We start from the raw sequence: 17,914 nt of genomic DNA, 5'->3' as shown, positions 1-17,914 counted from the left end.
CCATGCGGCCTGGAAGACCTGACCTGCTGCTATCTTTCTGCTATTCCTTTCTCCAAAGCAGTCATTCGCTGATTCGTTACCAAGCTTCTCTCCGTAGACTCGAAGGTGTCTTCTGTTACTGGATCATTTTCTTTAAAGGACAGGCTATTGTTTTTAGAGTCAACATGCCTAGAACGCATGATTTTTTCAAACTATATTCTTTCTTTTTAAAGTTGATTTCTTTAGGTATTACACAGCCTACAAGTCTCAGTCACCTTTGTCACAAGAGAAGTCAAGATAGGTGGATATTTTCCCCTAGGTTAATTACAAACTCAGGTAGACAAAGGTTTAGGAGGCTGGTAGACTTGTCCTGCCCTCTAGACACTTTAGTCCAGGAAGAGATTGCAATTCATCTCCCTAGAGATTCATGATTTCCCCTATCCTTTGTTTTTGGATAAATACTCCCTTCTCTATTGGGTTGGGCTGGTCATTACCACAATGACTTACACCTACAGATTTCATGGTAAATCCTAGAGAATAAAATTCCATGTCTAAACTATATTTTCTTTCATTTTACCCCTAAATTTTTAAAGTTTACACCTCTTTTGTCACTTTCAAAGCCACAGCTCCCTAGAATTCCAAAGGACCAGGGCCGGAGATGGGGAGCTGGGCTCTGCATTTCTTTCCCTGGTTCTAAATTCCTGTCCACTTTATAACTCAGATCTGGGACCATCTCCTCCAGAAAGTTTCCTTGATTTATCAGTGTCCTTCTCTCAGTTTTTTGCCTCTTTTTGTACCCGCAGCACAAAGCACAGTCTGAAACTATAGAGTCAGGTCCAGCTTTTTTGTAACTTCATTTGAGATTTCTTGGTTTGTTATTTCATTCTCCAGCCCATTCTGATGCAGGGAAACATGGACAGTAGGAAACACTGCAATTCTCTCTCTCTTTTTTAAAGTTTTTGCCAGGCAAATGGCATTAAGTGACTTGCCCAAGGCCACAGAGCTGAGTAATTATTAAGTACCTGAGGCCAAATTTGAACTCAGGTACTCCTGACTTCAAAGCCAGCTCTCTATCCACTGCACCACTTGCTGTCCTCCTATTTAAAGCTCCTGGATATCAGATTTTACTTGACTTTGCTCAATAATATTATTATTATTCAACAAAAATACATAAAGTCTATAAGCACTTCTAATATTATGTACTAAGCCCTAGACTGGGTCCTAGGGGTACCAAGTCAAAAATAAAATATTCTTTCATGAAGCAGATTCTGCCAGAGAAAACAATATATACACAGAAGAGTTGCTGAAAAGCCCTTTTGGATGGAATGAATGAATGAATGAATGAATGAATGAATGAATGAATGAACAGCCTTTATTGAGCCCTGTGTGCCAGGCACTGGGTCTATGAACAGGAAACCAAGCCAGACTGCTTTGCAGGAGCTCAGGTTCCAATGAGGCAAGGGGAGAAGGTGTGGATGGGACAGGGCTACCACACCAAGGATGTTTCAGCCACAGGGAAGGTCCTGGTGTCTTGAGGGTGCAGCAACTTACCAGGTGATCCGGCCACTTTTTAAAATGTCATTTCCACTGATAAAACCAGATATCCATTTATGATCTGGAACCGTTTGATGGTGGCAAGGCCTTTAGTGGTGAATGTTTCTTTCTGGATTTTCAGCCCTCTGGGTAGCTGAGGAGATGAAAGCTGTAGTACCTATCAAAGCAGCTGTCAGGTCATATTCCTCCAAGTGTTGCTGCCCTGAACCCCAGCTTGAGGGGGTGTAAGAGAGAGAATCCTGCCATTCTCTGTCTCAAGCTTATCTGACCTGTAGCAGCAGCTGAGGGAATGTCAGCCCAGGGTCCTGAGTTGTCTGTTCTGAGGCCTGAGAGGAAGTTTGGGGGTATCAGGGAGGGTTTTGCATTGCAGAATGTCAGTCTTGAAAAGCACCACAGGGCAGGGGTGCCCCACTCAAACCTCAACCTGCAATTCCCTCTGCAACATTCTAGCTATTGAAGACCCTACGTTGGCATCAGTATCATGGTTCTGAAGCTTTCCCTCACATCAGTAGTATCTCTCCAACCTCAATCAGTCTCTTTGTGACTCTCTTGTTCTGGGACCAAGCAGAGGGCATTTTGTCCCACCTTCCTGGGAATATCCTTCAAGTATGTAAAAGAGTTCTCAAATACTCCCAAACTCTCCTCTTCCTAAGGGTAAACCTGCTCAGATTCTTCAGCTAGTCTCCATTATGGCATGAACCACTTCTACATAGCTTTCAGTTTGCAGGTTTCTTCAATGTGGCAGCAGAAGTAAAAACCATAGTCCAGATACTCCAGAGTAGAGCATAGTGGACCAACAGTCTTTCATCCTAAAGGTTTGTACTTTTCAGGATATAATCCAAACATGCATCGATTACCATTGTTATAAACAAATGAAAGAAAAACCTGCTAGAGTGAGAGAAAATTGTAGATTTTATTCATGAATCCTGCAGGATACCTCACCTAGCATGAGGCATGAGGCATGAGGTAGCATTTGAACATCAGGTAACTTATTGTCTTCAGAAACTATTTCTCCCCCCGACTTTCATAGGCTCTCAGTTTGAGTTACAGTCTAAGAGGTCTGCCTATCTCATGACATATCCCTTATATGACCCCCCCATCATAGGATGAATGAGGGGGTGTGTGAGATAGTATTCCATTACCTAATTGTGCAAACCCTGATTATTGCATTAGGTCAAGATCTCTAGGTCACTCTTGACCAGTAGAGGACTAGTTTCTTCTAATCTTGGGTTTTCATCTCTGGAATGGGATTAGGAAAACTCTTCCAGCCTTGTGATTGGCTGGGCCATTCCCCCTTTGTAATGGATTCCCTAGGGACCCCCCTCCACCCAGTGAAGACCAACAAAGCCCTACATTCCTCTCAACCACTATACAGGTTGATATTGAGATGTAAATCTATTAGCATCTTCAGAGCTTCCCACTTTTTCAGATGAATTACTTCTTTAGCTCCTCATCTTGTACTTATTACAGTGATTTTTTTTGAATCCAAGGGTAAGACTTTACTTTTAATCTCATTTCATTTCCTCTTTTTAAATTCACTCTAGTCAAAGAAAGGAGTTGTGGATAGAAGACTGGAAATGTATGATGAGATTGAATTAGAAAAGTTTTGATTGAAGAGGAAGAAAAAAATCAGGGCCTTGGTCCTTCAAGGAAATTCTTCCAGATCTCTCTACAAAATGACTATGATTAAAGATGGGGAAAAGATTTACATAGATAAAGAGGGAGATAAGATAAGAATGATAAGTTAAAGCTTGATTTCAAAATTCCTTTGTCTTTGAATTCCTAGTACCTGAGACAATATATATACATACTCCCAAAATGCTTGTTTTTTGATGGATGGATCCAGGTATCTTTTCCTAGTCCAACAGTCAGCCAATTACAATTTTCATGTCATTGATTTTAAATTTATTTTTGGCTATTGAGTAGTTAAGAGAAAAGATAGCTCAATATTTAGTATAATTTGAATGAGTCAAAAATCACTTCCTGCCAAAAATTATCTACTTCATTGGTCAGTTGTGTTACTCCCATTCCTCAAATTATGACCTCTATTTGGATTAATTACGTCATCTACTGAAGACCTTAAATGTATACATTAACTAGAAAGAAAGGTACTTGCCAATGTCCTTTAGTTTTTCTTTTAAGACTATTATCATAGAACTATTTATCAAATTAATTATCACCTTGGAAGGCCCAGAGAGCTTAGCAATGAGAAGAAGAGATATGGGACTAATACATTTTATAATGAGTGGAAACCATGGGCACAGTAGAGTATGGAGAAGATCAAACTGAATTTGGAACCCTAGAAAGATCTTGGCACAGTTGACCACCCTTCTTCATGGATTCTCTCTTCTCTCTAAATTTTTACAACATAGCTTCTCTTGGTCCTATTCCTAACCATCTGACCACTCATCTGTCCACTCCTTAGGTTCTCTGGTAGATAATCATTCATACCCTACCCCCAACTTCAGGCAAAAATTTGTTCCAAGAACCCTCCTCTTTTCTTTCTACTTTCTTTCATGGCAATCCTATTAGCTTTCAGGAGTTTAATTATAATTATTTCTGTGTCTATGATGTCTTCTTTATCCAGTCTTTTTCTCTCTCTTGAGCTTTAGTCCTACATCACTTTGAGGGACACTTTGTTTTTTGTTTGTTTGTTTTTGTTTTTTAGTTTTTACAATGGGGTTAAGTGGCTTGCCCAAGGCCACACAGTTAGGTAATTATTAAGTGTCTGAGGCTGGATTTGAACCCAGGTACTCCTGACTCCAGGGCCTATGTTTTTTTCACTGCACCACCTAAAGGCCCCATGAAGGACACTTTGAAACAGAATTCACTCCCCCCCCCCCAATACATTGCTCCCTGGAACTCTATAAACAGAATGACAAAACACTTTTCTTACAGATAAAGAGAAATCTGAGCAGTTGGGGAAATAATCATTTCTAAGGAACAGGCTGATATATATATATATATATATATGTATTAAAATTGCAATTCTACATAAATTAATTAATTTACCTATTCAGTGCCAAACTTTATGGTTTGTCCTTTGTTCTAGAAGAAGACCATGACATAAGAAGGGGATGCCATGAAGTTCAAGTAAATTGGATTTAAGTGAGGGAGGGCTGTGCAAAATTACCAGCCTCGCTTTCTCCACCAGAGCCATCAGGGTTCAGTGGCCAGATTATATCAAAACAACTGGATGCAGTGGGAGATCTTGGCATTTTTAAGCTAATTAATTAAATTAATTTTCTTGTTCAGTGCCATACCAACCACACTAGTAAAGAATTATTTTCTAGAACCAAAGGAATTCTAAAACTAAAATTCATCTGGAAATGTAAAAGGTCAAGAATATCAAAGGGAATCAAGGAAAAAAACTGAAGGAAGGTCTAACAACAACAGATCTCAAACTATACTACAACTTGGTGACTACCAAACAATCTAGGATCTTGAGTTCAAATCTGACCTCAGGCACTTACTAACTGTGTGACCTTGGGCTAGTCACTTAAACCTTGTTTATCTCAGTTCCTCATCTGTAAAAATGAGTTGTAGAAGGATTAGGCAAACCAGTCCAGTACCTTTGCCAAGAAAACCCCAAAAAGGGTCAGAGATAGACAGGTCTGAAATAATTCAAGAAATGCATCATTGATGGTTCAACCATTCTGGAGAACAATTTGAAATTAAGCCCCATAAATTATAAAACTGTGCATAGCCTTTGAAGTAATAATACCACTGGTAGGTCTAAATTCCAAAGAGATCAAAGAAAAAAGACAAAGGATCTATTTATTCAAAAATATTTATAGTGGCTTTTTGCAGTGGCAAGGCATTGCACATGGAGAGGCTCCTCATCAATAGTAGAATTGATGAATAAGTTGTGGTATATGATTGTGATGAAATACTACTGTGCTTTAAGAAATGATGAGGGAATTTGCTTCTGCACTTTGGGGCAGCTAGGTGGCATAGAGCACCGGCCCTGGAGTCAGGAGTACCTGAGTTCAAATCTGGCCTCACACACTTAATAATTACCTAGTTGTGTGGCCTTGGGCAAGCCACTTAACCCCATTGCCTTGCAAAAACTAAAAAAAAAAAAAAAAAAAAAAAGAAATGAGGGGGAGACAGCTAGGTGGCACAGTGGATAGATAGAGAATACTGGCCCTGGAGTCAGGAGGACTAGAGTTCAAATCCAACTTCAGACACTTAATTACCTAGTTGTGTGAACTTGGGCAAATCACTTAACCCCATTGCCTTGCAAAAAAAAATGATGAGGGAGATTGTTTCAAAAAAACCTGGGAAGATTTATATAAACTGATTCAAAGTGAAATGAGCAGTATTAGGAAAGCATTGTATATAGTAAAAGGAAGATTATGATGATGATTAACTGTAAAAGACAGCTTCTGTGATCGATACAATGTTCCAAGACAATTCTAAAAGACTCATGATGAAAAATGCTAATCACCTCCAGGGAAGAACTGATAAAGTCAGAGTGCAAATTGAAGCTTATTTCTTTTTTACTTTATTTTTCTTTTTTTTGGCAATATGGCTAATATGAAAAAATGTTTTACATGACTTCACATGTATAATGGATATCATAGTGCTTGCCTTCTCAATAGATGGGGGAAGGACTAGGAGAAAGTTTGGTACTCAAAATTTTTAAAAATAAATTTTAAAAACCCACTGCTTTTCCATACTTTCCAGTGTCTGTAGAAGTCATCAATTCTCCTTTCTATCACTCAGTTTTGCCATCTCAGTACTGTCCTCCAGTCCTCATTTTTGCTCATCTTGCAAAACCAGTCAATGACCCAACCTTATCAATTCTACCTCTACATTTTCCAAAGCGGTTCCAACTTGACCTAACCTTAATCCTCATCTTCTCTTGCTTGAACTATCATGGAAGTTTCCTATATGACCTCTTTACTTCAAGCATCTCCCCTTCCAATCATCCTCCATAAAGATGTCAAAGAGATCTCCTTAAAGAACATGTCTGACCAGATCATTTGCCTGCTCAACAAACTTTAGTAGATTCCTATTAACTTTAGGTCACAACACCATATCAAAATCCATCATAATACAATAGATTTTGGGAACTGGAAGAGGAATCTCTGAGGTTAGTAGTCTTACTGTAACACCTTACTATAACATCTCTGACAAATGACTATGCAGCATGTTCTTGAGGAACTCCAAGGAAGGACAGGTCAGCCCCTTCCAAGGCAATCATGAGGGCAGCTCTTGTTGCTAGAACAACTGGCCTAAATTGGTTCCTTGTCTACTTTCTCCTTATTACTCCTGATTCTGACCTCCTATCATTATGAATAGAGTGATAGGTAACTTTTAGGTGATTTTATCCCAGGAAGATACAGAATGAAAACTGCCACTGGAGATGTTAAACTACAAGTGTGACCAAAAATCTCCATCTTGTTGCAGGACAATTTATTTTTGAAGTGACATAAACTAGTATAGGGTTTCCTGAAGTATGGTACTCACAATGATACAATGATTAAAGCAGATCGTCCCAGCTGGGAGATGCCTTTGCAAATTTTCTAGGCAAGAAGCTTCCTGCTTTTGTCATTTTGAGCTGAGCTTCCTGGGTTCCTCTACTTCTGTGTGTAATGGAGCTTTGCAGGAATTAGACAAGAGATAGAGCTATTGGTTTTTGGCATGTTTCGAGATGCCTACTAGCTGGCTGCACAGAGGATTGTGCAGTCTCCATGCTGAACCAGCCCCTACAATGGTCTAAATTGTTTGCTTCAACTCTTAAATGCTTCATTGCTTAGAAAACACAAGGACTGGGACGGCTAGGTGGCCTAGTGGATAAAGCACCAGCCTTGGAGTCAGGAGTACCTGGGTTCAAATCTGATCTCAAACACTTAATAATTACCTAGCTGTGTGGCCTTGGGCAAGCCACTTAACTCCATTTGCCTTGAAAAACCTCAAAAAAAACCCCCACAAGGACTGTGTAGCAGGCACTCTTTCATTTGTTTCCAAGCCAGTGTGTTCTAAAATGAACTCTCAGTTCTTATTTACATTCTCACAGCCAAATATTAATTGTGCTGATTACCAACCTCTCTTGGCCACTTTGTCCACATCCCTAATGGCCAGTGACTCCAATAACACTCTCCAGCTGAGCAAAAGGTGGTATTTTTAGCATGAGGTTTTTATATCTCACTTAAGCTATTCTTATTTTCAAGAGTCTGAAACTAGCTTGGGTGTGTTATTTTAATTCATTTTTTTGCATGTGTTTTCATATAAATTATAATCAGAATTTTGTGCCTCTCAGCTCTCACCTCATAGTAAGGGGAAAATACCATGTGGAAATATGACTGATGCTGCATTAATGTGGGGGTGGGAAATAAAAAGGATTATAAATGACACACTAGGTATAGAAAATAAGAAGGCTTATTGAGGAGAAGTAAAAAAAGCTCGCTCTCTTTATGCACAGCCTAAAGAAGGCATCATGAAAGATATATTGCTCGTCACCTGGTTTTTATTTCTAAGGTGTTTTTTATTAACCCCTTTTTATCAATCAAAATAAATTGATAGCCAGCAAGTGCGACATTGAAGCTGTCTGAATTATAAAAGAGACATATACACATGCGAACAACTCATGAGCTCTGAGCAGTGTCAGATGAAAGAGAAACTTGAGGGAATAAAGGAAATGTTCAAGGCTAGTGATGTTTTTAATGAAAAAAATTGGTAAAGGGGGAAAAAGTGGTTCAGGGAAAAAAAAAGTTAGAGTTCTGGTTTGACTTCCAGCTTGGGAGCAGCCCGTTTGTTTCCAGGTTAAGTTTGTGCCCAGATAATCCAGGATGGTATCACCAAATGCTCCTATACAGCATCAAGAAACCTTAGTAGGAAGTACTAAGATAGTTATATGCAAGAACGGTTAAGTTCTTGCCAAGAAACTGGAAAGTCCAGGATCACTGGTTCAGGTTAGAGAGAGTCTTCAGAGGCATTTCCCCCCTCATTTTACAAAGGAGGAAACTCAGGCCCACAGAGACTAGGAGAATGATTCAGGTTCAAGTGGGAAATTAGGGCAGAATCAAGTTTGAACCCAGTCCTTGGAATCCAGGATCAGTCTCCACTGTTCTATGAGGCATGGTGTGAAATAGTACAAACCAAGAAAAAAATCAAATTTAAGTTTATAGGAATTCATCTATAGGAAATGAAAGGCTTGATGGGATGGGTAAGTATGTCAGTATCCTTAAGGGCAGGAAAAGAGGAAAGAAATTGGAAGTATCTGTTATCCTCTTTTTTTCTTCAAGGATTGTTGAGTATTCTTCCCTCACCCCCATTGACTCACATTTCACATCTTCATTCCTTAGTCTTCATAGAGGTAAAAAGTCCATCCCTATATGACCTCCCAATGTCAATTTACCACATTTCTTCATGTATAAGATGCACCTTAATTTTGGGACTCGAAATTTGAAAAAAATGTATTAAATAAAGTTATTGCATTCAAGTTTTATTCATCATGAAATTCAAGGACTTTCTGTTCAGGCATCATTTGGGCAAGTCTGGTATGTGGAGGCATGCTTAGTCTGTTCCGTTTCACGAACCTGAAGCACCCATTGTGTTCTCCTTTGAAATCAGTAACTTTTCTTTTCATCAGCAATTCTTCTTGCTTCATATTGAATTCCACTGGCCCTTTGTTCTTCAGTTCATCTCTTCATTTCCCTCTCTAACTCAGTCTCTCATGACTTTCTTCTGCCAGGTGTTTTCAGTTGGATTTCTTCTTTCCAGAGCCAGTCTCAGATTGTTTTCTCAGTTGGAGGAGGACTAAACTGACATTCAGCAGCATGATTTCCATTCACTTTTGCAAACTGGATCACTTTGAACTTGAATTCACCACTGGACGAAAATCTTTTCTGAGTCATTTCTGGCCAGAACATGGCAAAATGTCATCTAATATACCAGTAACAAATGTGAAACAATGGGTGCTAAGACAGGAAGTGGGAAATGCAAGTCAAAAAATATCTACAACCACTATATAAGACACTCCCAGTTTTTAGACCCCAAATTTTTTGACAAAGGGTGCATCTTATACATGGGGAAATATGGTATGAGCCTTAAGTCTCGGAGAGCTTAGCTACATTGCTCCTGCCACACACAATAGATAGGTCACCCCTTGTCCAGCTGGAAGAAGATGGGAACTGACAGGTGTCCAAGGCATCGGAGAAGTTAAGAAAGATGAAGATGGAGAAAAGACCATTAGATTTGATGATTGAGATCACTGGTAACTTTGGAGAGGACAGTTTCAGTGGGTTGATGAGGCCAAAAGCCAGAATGCAGAGAATTTGGAAAGGGGAGGAAAGGAAGTGGTGTCTAGAGTTTATTGCTTTCTCTGTGTGATAAGCCATAAAAGACAGAAGAGATACTGGGTGATAGATTGCAAGGTAAGTAGCATTAGTTCCGTCCTCTTCCTCCAGAGTCCTTTTGGGATTTCTGGGGTTGCTGGATCCCTGCTCTAGCATGGATCCCCATTTGGGACTCAGGCCTGGTAACTCAGGGCTCAGGGATGGTACTGCTCTAGATCAGAGCAGAATCTCAGGCCTCCTTGAGGACAAGGAAGTACTGGGAACTTGAAATCCTCTCTGACTCCCATGGAGTTTGCAAAACATGAAGCTAACATCACTCCACCCCTCTTTTTATTGACCAGTCTCCCATTTCCCAGGATAGAGGGTTGAGACAACAGATTCTGTGGTCCCTTATGTTAGATTAAGTAGACTTTGACCCAGAGAAGCCTTTTCTTTCCTCCAACAACAAAGCTGTAACTGAAGTCAATCTCAGTTACACCCAAAGCTGCCAAAATTGGAAGGGTGCTGGCAATGATTATAGATCTGTAGTAACATACACCTTCCCACCAATGAGCTGATTCAGGGTTAGCTAGTAGCTTTTCATTGGGTCATGGCAGTGTCTCTTTCCCAGATTCCCCATCCCTCCATGCTGTTGTCCCAGGGGCAAAATCAGCTAGTTTCCATGCAGTTTGCCAGAATAATCCAGGCTGGGTATCCTAGGGCTCAGATTCCTATGACTTGTGGAAGGTCATCTGCCTGCAGTCCTTTTGTTTAAGTCTTCATCTAACCAAAGGATCCCCCCCCCCAAGTCCTATTGGTGACATTGATGTCAATCCTCATTGAGAGCTCTGTAGAGGAAATAGACAAATTGCACACCTGAAGAAAGGTGAGGAAAATGCCTAAGCTCAGAGGGCCACCTCACAGCCCACTGTTGACCAGTAGCCCTCTTTTGTCTTCTTTGAGAAGGATAGGGCTCCAGAGATGTGGTTCAGAAAGAATGAGGTGCCCAGGGCCCAGTGTCCTTTAGAGGTTTGTTTGTTTAAGTAGTTTAAGCATTCATCTCAGCCATCCCAATCTGCAGGGGGCAATCCACCTTGGAAAATCTTGGGAAGGGTTGTTCTTTTCAGAGTTTGACTCAAACACAAATCCACTCTCATCACTTCAAAACCTCCCTACACAGTGCCCACAAGCTTCCCTAGGAGCTTCAGGCTGATGCCACTGACTGGTCTAATTGGCTGTCTCCTCTGCAGGTGTGCAGGACTGGCAAACCAGATGAATAGACTACCTTGGAAGGAACCTGCCTTCATAAGAAGCTGCCTATGTAAGCCTCATGGTGGGAGAACCTTTGGACTGTAGACATTCACAGTTAGTAATCAAATGGGTCCTGGAAGAATTCTAGGAAGCCACAAATGCTGAGGTTATTGGATCCATCACAGAAAAGCATTAGATATTGTTTTGTCTTCTTAGGCAAAACAAAGCAACAAAAACTCAGCTTCACTATGGCATGGAAATGAGCCCTCTTTCTCCACATATACAAACAGTCATTTGAAAAATTATTGAAAGGGTTGAACTCTTTGCTATTTATCAGGGTTGCTCTTAAAAGCAAGCCAATGATGACTCGGCCAAATGACTACAGTCTGGTTTCCCCTCCTAAGGGAAACTGCTGTGGTTAGCCCCTGATTGGATCAGACATTGTGTGGGCACTGAGAATACAAAGACAAGGCTAGACCCAGTCTCCATCCTCTAGGAGTCTACATCCTCTGGTGGTTTGGTGTTCCTGGTAGCCTTCTTATCATTAGAGATAGTGTGGCTAACTGAACTGCTCTTGAAGGCGTATTGTGTGTATGGTGGGTGATACCAGTTTCCTCCTTCCCTCTTCCAACATCAATTTTAAAACTATCATTATTATCAACAATAAAAGCAACTGATGTTTAACTAAGGCTTTAAGATTTGCAAGGCACTTTCTTCACATAGACTGCCTCACTGGTCCCTTCCAATAAGCCCTGTTTACAGAGGAGGATAAGCAAAGACTGATTTTTAAATAGGTGTTGATGAATGATGATGGGATTGGAGTCAGGAGAGAACTAGGTGAGACCAGATTCCACTTCTGACATTGACTTTCATGAACTTTTTAAGTCTCTGTCTTTTCATCTGTTGATTGGGTACAATGTTTATACCCACCATCTTCTCTAAGTTCTTGTGAGATTGCATGAGATAATCCATGATTGCTGGGAAGGAGATGGAATAAGTATTTATATAGTACCTATAATAAGTCAGTCTCTATGCAAGAACATTGGATAAATATGATCTCTTTTGATTCTCACAACAATCCTGGGAGGGTGGTGCTATTATCATCCTTATTTTACAATTGAGTAAACTGAGGAAATGACCTTCCCAGAGTCTCACAGCTAGTAAGGGCTTGAGGCTAGTTTTGAAGGCAGGTCTTCAGGCCTAGAGCTCTATCCACAACATCTCTAGCTTCTGTGTTAATGCCAATTGCTCTTATGATTTCCACCTGCAAAGCCCTGGGAACTTGCAAAAATATTTTAGGACACAGACTTTGCTCTTGTGGAGCTTGGGGTCAAGGAGAAGGGGAAGGTACAAGGACAGATAATCATCTTACACATTAGCACAGTCAAAATATTTTCTCCCTTTTGTTTCCTCCCTCCCTCCCTCAGTTTTCAGGGACTACCTACTACCTAGGTGAAAGGTACTATCCTGGTTTCCATTGAGGACAATAACCCCCCCCCCCCCATTTTCCTTCATATCCTCCTGTAGTTTCAAATTGGAAAGTCAAATTGGTAAGATACGATTGACACCTATAGTATCATAGACTGGAGACTAGAACCTTAAATGTCTTGAGTCCAGTCCTGAGTCTTATTTTACAGATGAGGAAACTGAAACTCAATAAGGAAAAATTATGCACCCAGGATCACTTAGATAACAAAGAGCAGGGATTAGAACCAGAGTCTCCTGACTCAAAATCCAGGGTTTTTTTTTTCACTCTAACAACTAACAACAACTTCTGGAAAATCATTTCAATGAGTCAATCATATGTAGATGGTGCAGATGATAAGCTCAGAGGAAGAAGCTCAGTGCCCTTTGAACTGAATGAGAGGGGTCAAGAAAAGTTGTCTCTAAATGGCAGGAAGGTTAAGTTTAAGAAGAAAAATCCAAAAACAGACCAAAAAAAAAAGAAGCCTTTGATACCCTGCTGGTTTGATACCCCATTCTTTTCCCTGAAAATAGCATTAGATTTTTCAACAGGGAAAAAAATCCAAGGTGGAAGTTTTCAGTAGATTAGGAAAGGATTGGGATTCCCTTAATTTGGAATGGCAGCCTCTCTAGATGTAATAGAGGATCCAACAAAGGAGGCTTTCCCCCTCTGCCTGAAGAAGCTGCTGACGCCATCTACAGTCTAGAAACTCTCTCTACAACCCGCACCATTAACCTTGGAGCAGGGGGCTGGATCACAGGAGCAAGGGATACTAGACCCAGAGCTGGAAAACTTAAATACTAAAAATACATACTCTAAAATGATTCTAATGGATGACTTTCACCCCCTAGAGAGTATGGCAATTGAGTTACAAAGTGATAAATCAAAATAGTCTAACACTAGGCTCGCCGTACTGTTCCCTACTCTGCTAGGTAGTCTCTCATTTGCTCTGTCTCATTATGCTCCAGACCATTTTAGAAAGCATCTATCTGCCTTGGTACGTTTCAGGAACAGTGTAACCAGGTCCCCATAAAGCCACTAGATACAGTGTTCTTCTTTTGAAATGGAATCTTTTTCATTGGCAAGAAGGATGCCAAGATGAAGTATGCCCTGAAATCTATTTTCCAAATAAACTTGCACATAAATTTTCCATTCACTGCTTTGAAAATTTTTTCACTTTCTGAGGGGCTGTCAGACATCCCCAATAAACAGTAAGCCTTATTTAGTTTACTGGATATGTAATTCTTCTTTTCTTTGAAAATAATTATTTTTCAGGCAAGTGCAGCAAAAATACTACCAATAAAAATCTCGCTATGACAGCATAAACCACATTTATGGCAAACATATACATACAGGTCTTCTAATAAAAGCAATTCTTTGTCAGAGAACCAACAGAGGAAATTGTAGTCCTTGTGTTTTTTGATCCAAAGTTCAGGACTTATGGATGTTATGGGAAGTCAAACAAAATATCTCTTTGTCTTTGACTTTGAATGCTAAGATATGATCTCAGTAACATGAACTATCAGAGTGTAATGATGGTCAAGAGGAAATTGGAAGCAGTTTCCAATTTGGGGTAGTTATTGCCAAGATGGATTGACTGATTGAGAGAGAGAGATATATTTTCTTAGTTCAGTCCATTCAGCTACTACTTCCCCGCCTTCCAGAGATTCCCATCTCAGAAGGCATTTCTGCACACACCATATTCTCTGCTGCTACATCTATATATCCTTTTATGGGAGCTAGGTGGTGAAGTGAATAGAGCACTGGCCTTGCATTCAGGAGGATGGGAGTTCCAATCTGGCCTTAGACATTTGCCACTTACTAGCTGTGTGACCTTGAGCATGTCACTTAACCTGGATTGCCCCACATCCACAGTAGTCTCCAATCTTCCTGATTCACATCTGGCCACTGAATCCTGATAGCCCTGGAGAAGAAAAGTGAGGCTGGTTATTTAACCCAGCATCCCTTAACTCAAATACAATTCATGTGCTTGCATTGGAATCAGCTCCCTGGTGTCATGGTCTTCTTTGAAATAAAGGACAAACATCTGATATACTCTTTGGTCTTGCCTTCATTTCTCTGTCTGCATTTTTCTCGTATATTTACAAGTTAATGTTTTAAGTATTCTGGTTCTACCTCTCTTTGCTTGGCATTATTACATAAAAGTCTTTCCAGAATCTCTATTTTCTATCTACTTCATGGCACAATAGGATTGCCTTCCACTTTTGGGGCAGAGTTTCACCCAAATGTTCATCAATTGGTGGATTATGTCTGAGAAAACTGACTAAAGAAAGGAAATGGTCAATAAAGGATCTTTTGAATCTGCCACTCTGACCTCTCTGCCTGCCTGGGTAAGCTTTTCTGACCTTTAGGCTTCATCTTTTATTAACTTCTTCGTGGTCATCCCTATCTCTCAGTAATCTTATAGTCTTATTCTTATACTTCCTATTGGAGAGGGATATTGATTTGGAAATATTTTAAACCTCCCCTTCTCTTCCTTCCAAATCCATTGTCTTTACATCCTACCTTCATTACTGGGTTTTTTGGGCAGTTTTGGGAGGCTGAAACTGTTGGATCTCTCTCCATCTGCCCCTGCTACTTAGAGGATGGTGCTCAGGGCTAATAGTGATGGGACATGTCAGGGGTTGGTCCCCAGGTGCTGCCTGTGTTCTCTGGGCCCCGGTGCTAATGGACTCACTGTTGAGTGTGGTGTTAACAAGTTCCTTGTGGAGACACACTTGCTCATTTATGCTTTTTATAGTCGCCGGAGAAGATGTTATCCCAGCTTGAGAACAGAAATTAAAATATGTTTCCTTCAGGTGCAAATCCGTTGCACTTACTGCTGGCCTGCTTCTCTGCAGGGGGCTCTGTTAATCTGGGAAGAGTGAAATTCCGAAGGAAATTAATTCCCTCCAGTAGAGATGATTCTCTACTGGTCTTTGGGGGAGGAATAATTGGAATGGCCAAATCTTGCTTAGAGAAAGGAAAGGGTGACTGTTTGATCTGAATGGCCCTAATTTTCAAGGCCAGTATTTCACTGTTTTTAGACATCCTCTTTGGCTCTCTCCCTCCTTTTTGTCTCTGGAGGTGTTTCTCCATTACTCAGCATGTTTCCCTGTGATGTCACAGTGGAATCAGGTTACTTGGTTCCCTAAAACTTTTCTGAGGTGATTCACACACTTCTTAGGAATTAGGGAGGACCTGAGAGATCATCACACATGTGGGAGACATATGGTTTGATGAAAAGTCTTTTGTCAATACTTTTATCAACATTTGGACTTTTTAAAGAAACTTTTTGTAATGCTTTAGGGGGGAAACTGTTTGCCAATGAAGGAAAATCCAAGAGTAGAAATTACTTTAAGGACCAAATTGTGGAATAATGTAAAATGCCCTGAATTTGGAGACAGAATCCAGAACTTCTCACCTATAGACAAAATGGTACAGTGAATGGAAAGACAATTACTTAGTGAAATTTGGAGTTCAAATTCAGTCTTAGACATCGCTAGCCATGGGACTCTGGGCAAGTCAGTTACCCTTTTTCTGCCTCTGTTTCCTTATCTGTAAAATAGGAATCATAATCATCTTTTTCTTTCAAGGTTGTTGTGAGGATAGTATTCCTAAAGTATTTTGTAAACCTCAAAATACCATAGTAATGCTAGCTATTACTTTAGCTGTGTGACCTTGGACAGGTCATCCAACTGGTCTGCAATTGTTTCCTAATATGAAAAATAAGCTGGAGAAGAAAATGCCTGACTACTCCCACCTCTCTGCCCAGAAAACCTCCAATGGGTCCCAGAGAGTCAGAGACCAAGCAACAACATGAATAGTTACAAGATCCAGGACGTCCTCTTCTACCCTGACCCCAGGCTCCCTAAGCCACACTGTCCTCTAGTTCTCACAGTCCAGGCTGCCTCCTCAGAGAGGCTCCAGGTGTTTGCACTCTCTATCCACTCTAATAGTTCCAATTCTCCTAAGACCTTATTGGTTCATGGACTTGGATCGGTTTTGGAAGTTGATGAGAGTTCCATGCTTAGAGAGATTCACACAAAACCGGGCCCTGTGGAGCAAAGATATTCGAACCTGTCCAGGTAGGCACTTATTCTGGAAGTATCACTTAGTGTCCTAGTGGGAACAGGAGGTTGAGGGAATAAAAACCAGGCAGATAGAAGCTGAAGGAAGCATATCAATGGGGTCAGCCTAATGACAAAAACACAAAGAGTAACTAGCTCCCTTGAACACCAGTAATCTTGCTCCCTAATGTCATGCTTTCAAGGTGTTTTGAGCTACTGAGCACTAATTGGGTGATCAGGGTGAGTTATGAAAGCACCATATAAATGTTAACATCAGTCAAACCTCTTTTATAGTAAGTCTTTTTCTGAAGACTGGGGGTGTGGCAAGAGTGACTGGTATGACCTTCCTGCTCTCCTCCAAACCAAAGAAAGCCCTTTGTCCGATCTGGGGTCCTTCCCTTACACCTGGGCCTCCACTCAAGAGGAATATTTGGCACAGTGCCTAGCCTAGAGGCTAATAAATGCCTGTTATCTGACTATGGCATCCACAAAAGTGACCATCCAGACTTTCTGGAAGACCCCTAGTGAGAGGAGTCTTATAGTAGTTTTCTAAGAGTTATATTGCCTTACTAGTTATACAGGGCCATGAGAACCTGCATTCTTACAGGTACTTTAAGTAAATGCCGGCTGTCTGCTGGTGTCTTTGTCCTCCAGGCCCTGGTACAGGTCATCAATGTAGTGAGCATTAAACAAGAGTTGGTGGAATTGCACTGACTATACATCTATTTATGGAAGGTTAAAATGTATCATAGGAAGAGGACCTGTCAGCCAAGGATTTTGATGTAGAAGACTTGGGTTCAAATCTTGCTTCAAATAATAAAACAAGTCAGCCAAGATTTCCCAAGTTCCAATGTGCCAAGCATGCCAGGGAAGACAAGCAGAAAGCACAGTCTTGGGGTTTTCATGCTAATGGGGGAAGACAACCCACAAAAGGCAGCTGAAGGCAGAGGAGGGGGAACTAAGGGAAATGGCAGGTGGGGTATGGTGGAGCAAGTCCTGCAGAGCATTGCAGTGCAGTCTGGACAGGAATGGGACTTGGTTGGCCCAGGGGCCTGCCTCAAGTGGAAGATCTAGATGGCACCAGCCACTTAAGAGAGAGAGGCCGTAGGGCACAGGGAATTTAGAATGGGTGAATTCCAGGGTTGGACTGAAGAAGTTTCAGGAGGAAAAGGGTTCTTGGGCATGGTGATCTCGGTGCATCAGTTTCTAAATGAGGGACTTTGACTTTATGCACTCTGGGGGACTCCTATAGTTATAAATCTATGATCTTATTTTACTTTACAAAGAGATATTCTTCTGGCTTCTTTATA

This window comes from Macrotis lagotis, chromosome 4 (genome assembly GCF_037893015.1).
Source record: "Macrotis lagotis isolate mMagLag1 chromosome 4, bilby.v1.9.chrom.fasta, whole genome shotgun sequence".
In the NCBI taxonomy this organism is placed as follows: Eukaryota; Metazoa; Chordata; class Mammalia; order Peramelemorphia; family Peramelidae; genus Macrotis; species Macrotis lagotis.
This window is presented reverse-complemented; position numbering follows the sequence as displayed.